Consider the following 8,886-nt stretch of genomic DNA (forward strand, 5'->3'; position numbering starts at 1 on the left):
AATCATTTCAAGAATTTGATAATCAGATTCCACATCTTGAAGGGGGGATTCCTATAGTAGAACAACATGTGGAATGTTCTTCTGAAGAACAATCTTCCCTGCATGAAACTCCAACAACGGATGATGCTTTAAGTGATGTAATTGATAGAATTGGGAGACTGAATCTTGATTCAGTCCCAACTCAATCAACGGAGCAGCCTGGACCATCTCAGAAAGGTCCCCCAAAGTGGCTGACAAAGACACTTGAAAGTGTTCATCCTGATGAAATTGGAAAAGCAAGAACCGGAAATTCAAACCGACAAAATGGAGGTGATGTAGATGACTCTAATTCACCTGTTGATATGGATGTTACTTATGATTGTGAATTGAACTTGTCTACAGATTTTGAACCAACTTCCTTCAAAGAAGCTGCTTCTCATGATGAATGGAAAGAAGCGATGAAAAAGGAGTATGATGCCCTCATAAAGAATGGCACTTGGAAGCTGGTTGACCCTCCATTTGGAACCAAACCAATTGGCTGCAAGTGGGTCTACAAGAACAAGTACAAAGCTGATGGCTCACTTGACAAGCACAAAGCTAGGCTTGTGGAAAAAGGTTTTGCACAGAAGGAAGGGGTCGATTATGAGGAAACTTTTTCCCCCATAGCAAAATGGGCCACCATCCAGACACTCTTTTCACTAGCAGCTCAGAACGGTTGGAAAGTCCATCAAATGGATGTAAAGACTGCATTCTTGAATGGAGATCTAAAAGAGAATGTTTTCATGTCCCAGCCAGAAGGATTTTCTGTGAAAGGACATGAACAAAAAGTATGCAAACTTGTGAAGTCCTTGTATGGCCTCAAACAAGCACCGCGAGCCTGGTATGAAAAATTAACTGAGCATCTTTTGAAACTCAACTTCAATCATTTTGATCTTGATGATGCAACTTTATTTGTCAAGAAAGTTGGCAAAACAGTTGTATATCTTGTGGTATATGTAGATGATATTTTAATGACAGGGAACAATGAAAGCTATATTGCATCCATAAAGAAAGAATTAGGAAAAAGTTTTGAAATGACTGATTTGGGCTATGTTCATTACTATCTTGGCATTGAAGTAACCCAACATCCAAAATCCATATTTCTTCCTCAAAAGAAATACATTGGAGAGTTGTTAAACAGATTTGGCATGACTGAGTGCAATCCTCTTTCTACTCCAATGGAACAAAACTTAAATCTCACATCTATTGAAGGAAAGGAATTTGAGGATGCAACAAAGTATAGACAACTTATAGGAAGTCTCATCTACCTCACTACTACTAGACCCGACATTTCATTTGCTGTTGGAATCCTCTCCAGGTTTATGCAAAAGCCTTGTGAGGGACATTGGTCTGCTGCAAAAAGAGTTCTAAGGTACTTGAAGGGAACTCAAGACCTTGGAATCAAGTATACACAGGTGGACGACTTCAGCTTGATTGGATACTCTGATTCAGACTTCGATGGAGACAAAGAAACTGGAGTATCTACTTCAGGATATGCTATGAGTCTTGGATCAGGAGCTGTCTCTTAGAGATCACGCAAAAAATCAATTCCAGCAGATTCCACAACAGAAGCAGAATACGTGGCAGCAGCTGAAGCAACAAAAGAAATTGTGTGGCTCAAGAAAATTCTTGAAGATTTGCAGGTAAAACAAGTACAATCAACTCCACTCATGATTGACAACACCTCTGCAATAAAGTTGGCCAAGAACCCAAAGTTCCATGATCGTACAAAGCACATCAATACTAAATATCATCTGATCCGACATCATGTTGAGGCCAAAACAATCCATCTTCATCATTTTTCCACAAATGAGCAAATTGCAGACATCTTCACCAAAGCGCTTGGAAGAGAAAATCTTGAAATATTCAGAACGATGCTTGGACTCACCAACATCCCTTCAGATTAAGGGGGGGAATGTTGACACCTAATCCTCTGTGGTTGGGTGAATGTGGAATGTGAACAATCATCAAGAAGATGAACTAATCAGTCACATTCATGTATATAACAATAGCTACCTAATGAAATATATGAATCAGTTTTTTGCCTAGTCTGGAGTTACTCCTGGTCTGACAAAACCATTGACAAAAAACTAAAAATAAAAAAGAAAAAAAAAATTAAAGTAAACTAGATTAACAAAAAAACAAAAAAATTAAGAAAAATAAAACAAAAAAAATTTGAACTTCTTAAATAATTTATAAACAAAAAAAAAAATCAAAATTAAAAAACTACTAAAATAAATTAAAAACATTTAAAAAAAAAAAGAAAAAAATATAAAAAAACCTAAAAGAAAAAAAATCAAATATAATATATATATATATATATATATATATATATATATATATATATATATATATATATATATATATATATATATATATATATATATATATCTATTCAAACTTCAAAAAAAAATGTCCCCCCACGGGTCGCGGCCTAGGGCCGATTACCTGGATGATTTGTTTTATATATGATTCAAAATGATCATGTCTTTACGGGCAGTCCTGGATGACTTGTTTTAGATTGATTTGAAATGAAGAATCGAGGGAAACGAGACTTCCCTCAAAATTCCTATATAAGCGAAGGAAAGGCTCAATATTACTCACTTGTAAATTTATGAGAGTATTTCCATAATAGAAAGAGATTTCTGTGTTTTCAATTATGATCTTGTGAGTCTTTTCTTCTGTGGTTCTTCTGTGTTTTCCAGAAACCCTTCAACTTTCACACCTTTAACAAGTAACCCTTTCTACCTCTACCTTGGTTTGGCTCTGATACCAGAAGAACCACATAAGAAAAGACTCACAAGATCATAATTGAAAACATAGAAATCTCTTTCTATTATGGAGATACTCCAATCAATTTATAAGTGATTAATATTGAGCATTTCCTTCCTTTATATAGGAAATTTGAGGGAAGTCTCGTTTTTCTAGATTCTTCATTTCAAATAAACCTAAAACAAATCATCTTGGATTTTCCTCAAATACGTGATCATTTCAAATCATATCCAAAACAAATCATGCAGGACTGAACTTAAAGAAATGAGTTTCATAAGGTCCTTCTGTAGATAAGACTTAAAGTGGACTACAGAAAATTTTACACAGTGGATATTCCTGAGGAGGAACCCACGAAAGCAAGTAAAGTAGATTACAAAAAAGTAAAAACAGTGGAGATTCCTGAGGAGGAACCCACGAAAGCAAGTAAATTGTGCGCCATACTACACAAAGGAGATTCTTCACGAGTGAACCCCTCAAAAGCCGAGAAAGATGAAATTAGAGTCTACCAATCTTGTCCTTTCGGACTTCTGTCAGAATCATATTCATAATCAGAATCAGTGGGTACTTCATGATGAGGATCAAGATTTATTCCAAGTATGATTTGAGCGAGCCAAGGTGGCTCATGTCCAAAGCATGCTGAAAATTATGAAGATTCCATAAGAGGATCACAATTGGTTGGTAGAATACCAATTTCTCCAAAATAATCAATGTTGATGTTGGACTGATGGCATGTCGGAGAGCTGTCAGGGGTGATCAATACTGTGGCATCTTGGTAAATAAGATCATATCCGAAGATATCATATCTCAGACTACCTTCTTCCATATCTTTATGAAGAAAAGATAAAGTCCAATGTGGGCTTACTTTACCAAGATCATCTTTCCTTGGAACAAATGAATACATCAACAGATCCATCCATTGGCTCCAATGTCTGAAAGGGGAAACAACATCTTCACAATACATTACAATAAAAATTCTTCCCCAAGCTCTAGCATATTGTATAATTCCATAATAATCCATCCAAGTTATACTTGGATGAAAGATATAAAGAGTTTTTGGGTGGTTTTCCCTGGTTTGACCAAAATAGATGTGATTATTATTAATGAGACTCGATTTGATGTTATAATTGTGTCTCCCATTCTTAGAATTGAACCATTTTTCTAAAATCATTTTCTGGATCTCTGATGGCAGTGATAAAATCTTTTGAGAAACATAATCCCAGCAGAGCTGATAATGGCATGACGGACATAAATTGATTTGAGATTGGGTTTTAGAATAACTCTCTCATATCTCAAATTTTTTTATCGATATAACCTTTAGATCTCTTGTTGCTTCTCTGGTCATCGTATCAAAAAGATAGTTTTATTTCCTTGCTTTGTATATAATATCAAAATCAAATCCTTCGAGTGAGAGTGCCCAACGTAGGACTCGGGAATTCCCTTATTCTAACAACTTTTTTTGTTTTGCAGCATACCTTTCATATGTTTGAGATCTGTCTTGACAGTAAAATGCACACTTTTTAGGAAACGGCAGAATCTTTTAATCCCATTCTTAAAAGCTAGTATTTCTTTATGGGAGGATGGATATTTTAACTCAGTCGCCGAAAATGTTCCTGAAGCATAAGCACAAATCTCATCTCTCTTATGATGCTTTTGTAGAAGAATAATAGCCCAATAAGAGTCAAAAGCATCAGTTTCTAGAATGAAAGGTAAATCCTGTTCTGGAAGGGATAAAGATGGAAAATTCTTGATTTTATCTTTGATGCACTGGATTGCTTCAGTCATCTGTGGTAGCCATTCTGAATCCCTTTTCAATATTTGCTGAATAATTTTGGTATCCTTAGCTTGTTTTGGATAGAATTTCTGGATATAGTTCAAACATCCTAAGAATGTTTGGACAAATTTGATATGTGGAAATTGGTCTAGAAATCTTAACAGAGATTGCAGAACATAAGGTTGCAGTTGTATCTTCCCTTGGGAAATATATAATCCAAGATATTCAATCTTGGTTTGAGATAAACATATCCTCAGTGGGAGATAGAACTAAGTTGTGCTTGAAAACAACCTGATAAAATGATTCCATATGCTTTTTATGATGTTGTATGTCTCTGCTAAAAACTAACAAATCATCAATATATACAATAACAAAATTAAAATCGTCTTGATGCTAGAATAACACTTTTTTTTTCTAGGGTAAATTTACAACATGTCTTGATGAAATAAGGTCTACGTTTTTTCTCAGGGTAAATTTTCAACATTTTGAAATAATGGCATAAAAGATTTTATCATGACTCTGAAAAAAATTAAAATTTCAAAAAAATAATGAAACCATAAATTTGAAAATATAGACAAAAATTTAAACAATGAAAAAAAAACAAAAAAGTAAAAAAAAAAAAAAGAAAATCAAGATGCAAATAAAAATGTATATTAAAAAAAACATAAAAAAAAAAATAAAAATAAAATCAAATATTTAAAAAAGACAAAAATAAAATCAAACATACAAAAAAAAAATCAATAATAAAAATGTTATAAAAGAAAAACAACATTAACCTATAAAAGTTATATATATATATATATATATATATATATATATATATATATATATATATAATAACAAAAACATATTTAAAAAAAAAAAACATAAAAAATAAAAAATTATCAAACTATAAAAAAATTGGAAGTAAAAAAATTAAAAATCTATAAAATTAAGTAAATAAAAATACAAAAAATTTAAGAACCATTAAGAAAAAGCTAAAAAAAAAATAATCAAAACTAAACTAGATTTAAAAAAAATAAAACTAAAAATTAAAAATTAAAAAATTAAAAAAATTCACAAAAATTCACAAAAACAAAACAAAAAAATATTAAACTTAAATAATTTATATACAAAGTAAAATAAAATAAAATTAAAAATCAAAAGAAAAAAAAACTACTAAAATAAATTAAAAACATTTTAAAAACTCAAAAAATATAAAAAAGCCTAAAAGAAACAAAAAAAGAACTCAAACTTAGAAAAAAAATAAAAAATAATACACCAAAAGATAGATACCAGAGGAACCACAGAAGAAAAGACTCACAAGACCATAATTGAAAACACTGAAATCTCTTTCTATTATGGAAATACTCCGATCAATTTACAAGTGAATAATACTGAGCCTTTCCTTGCTTTATATAGTAATATTGAGGTAAGTCTCGTTTCCCTAGATTCTTCATTTCAAATCAACCTAAAGAAAGTCATCGAGGACTCTCCTTAAAGACATGACCATTTTGAATCATATCTAAAACAAATCTTTCAGGATTTCCCTTAAAGATATGACTTTCACAAGGTCCTTCTATAGATAAGACTTAAAGTGGACTATGGAAAATTTTACACAATGGAGATTCTTGAGGAGGAACCCACGAAAGCAAGTAAAGAAGATTACAAAAAAGTAAACACAGTGGAGATTCCTGAGGAGGAACCCACGAAAGCAAGTAAATTGTGCACCATACTACATAGAGGAGATTCTTCATGGGTGAACCCCTCGAAAGCCGAGAAAGATGAAATGGGAGTCTACCAATCCTTTCCTTTCAGACTTCTGTCAGAATTATATTCATAATCAGAATCAATGGGTACTTCATGACGAGGATCAAGATTTATTCTAGGTATGATTTGAGCGAGCCAAGGTGACTCAAGTCTAAACCAAGCTGAAAAGGATGAAGATTCCATAAAGGATCACAATTGGCTGGTAGAATACCAGTTTCTCCAAAATAATCGATGTTGATGTTGAAGTGATGGTGTGTCGGAGAGCTATCAGGGGTCATCAATATCGTGGTACCTTGATAAATAAGATCATATCCAAAGATGTCATATCTCAGACTACCTTTGATAAAGTCCATTGTGGGCTTACTTTACTGAGATCATCTTTCCTTGGAACAAATGAATACATCAGCAGGTCCATCCATTGGCTCTAATGTCTGAAAAGGGAAACAACATCTTCACAATACATTACAATAAAAATTCTTCCCCAAGCTCTAGCATATTGTAGAATTCCATAATAATCCATCCAAGTTATACTTGGATAAAAAATATAAACAATTTTTGGGTGGTTTTCCCTGGCTTGACCAAAATAGATGTGATTATTATTAATGTGGCGCCAGTTGATGTTATCACTATGTCTCCCATTCTCAGAATTGAACCATTTTTCTAAAATTATTTTCTGGATCTCTGATGGCAGTGATAAAAGCTTTTGAGAAAAACAATCCTAGCAGAATTGATAATGGCATGATGGACATAAATTGATTTGAGATTGGGTTTTAGAAGAACTCTCTCCTATCTCAAACCTTTTTTATGGATATAACCTTTAGATCCCCTTGCTTCTCTAGTCATCATATCACCAAGATAGTTTTCTTCCCTACTTTGTAGATAATATCAAAATCAAATCCTTCGAGCCAGAGTGCCCATCGTAGGACTCAAGAATTCCCTTGTTCTAACAATTTTTTATTTTGTAGCATACCTTTCATATGTTTAAGAGTTGTCTTGACAGTAAAATGCACACTTTTTAGGAAAAGGCGTAATCTTTTAATCCCATTCTTAACATCTAGTATTTATTTATGGGAGGATGGATATTTTAACTTAGTTTCTGAAAATGTTCCTAAAGCATAAGCACAATTCTCATCTCCCCTATGATGCTTTTGTAGAAGAATAGCAGCCCAAAAAGAGTCAGAAGCATCAATTTCTAGAATGAAAGGTAAATCCTGTTTTGGAAGGGATAAAGATGGAAAATTCTTGATTTTATCTTTGATGTGTTGGACTACTTCAGTCATTGGTGGTAGCCATACTGAATCGTTTTTCAATCTTTGTTGAAGAATTTTGGTATCCTTAGCTTGTTTTGGATAGAATTGTCGGATATAGTTCAAAAATGCTAAGAATCTTTGGACATATTTGATATCTGGAAGCTAGTTTGGAAATATTAACAGAGATTGCAAAACATGAGGTTGCAATTGTATCTTCCTTTGGGAAATATATAATCCAAGATATTCCATCTTGGTTTGAGCAATAATAAACTTATCCTGGGTGGGAGATAGAACTAAGTCGTGCTTGAAAAGAACCTGATAAAATGATTCTAGATGCTTTTTATGTTGTTGTATGTCTCTATTAAAACCTAACAAATCATCAATATATACAATAACAAAATCAAAATCATGGAAAAGATCTTCCATGCGTTTCTGAAATTCAGAAGGCGCATTCTTCAGGCCAAAAGGCATAACTATCCATTGGTATTGTCCTCATTTAATTTCTCACATAAAGCTGCAAGAAATACAGGGTCTGATATTGGATATCAGTGCCAACCCAATCCATTTTCTAAGTCGGCTCGTCACAGATCTTTAGCAGAAGCCCAAGAAGAAACTACTCTTGCTTTTAACAGCGAAGGATCAACTTTTTTCATTAATTTTGATTGTCTAAACATAGATAATCTTACTGTAATGGATTAATGCATGGGCCAGTCAAAGAAAATATGACCTCAAGGCTACATGGAAAGATGTAGTCATACAAGTGACATGGGAACTAATAGGTAATGCAAGACTTTGGTGGGAAACATTAAAAAGATCTAAACAGCTGGAAATCTTAGAAAATGAAGATCCACTTGAAGCAATGTTAATGGCATTATCCCATGAGTTTCTTGGTACTCTATCAATAGATTCTGACCATTATGAACAAATGTTCATGAGTCAAAGGTTGTGCATCCTAGATTTGTTAGATAAATACTATTGCACCACGCAAAAGTTGTACTATAAAATCCCAGACCACCAAAATATTGCATATTTGCATCATTATATAACATCAATGCTTGACAAAATTTTAGAGCTTGTTCATCAAGCACTATCTTCTCAAAGTATCTCAATAGATACTCTAACCTTAGCTTCTTTACAGAAAACATATTCTTCAAATTCTTAGGAATGAGTGTGTAAATTATAAGACCTGAAAGAATGTCAAGAAACAGCTAAGTTTCAGTCCTAATATTTGCAACTCTTTCTCATAAACTTACCACTTTGGATGCTTTAAAAACCCCTCCAATAAGAGTTATCATATATCCCAAAGGCAAAAGTGTAAGTGCTCTA

The sequence above is a fragment of the Pinus tabuliformis genome, chromosome 9, assembly GCF_031772625.1.
Source record: "Pinus tabuliformis cultivar Carrire ecotype Pingquan chromosome 9, CPIR1, whole genome shotgun sequence".
In the NCBI taxonomy this organism is placed as follows: Eukaryota; Viridiplantae; Streptophyta; class Pinopsida; order Pinales; family Pinaceae; genus Pinus; species Pinus tabuliformis.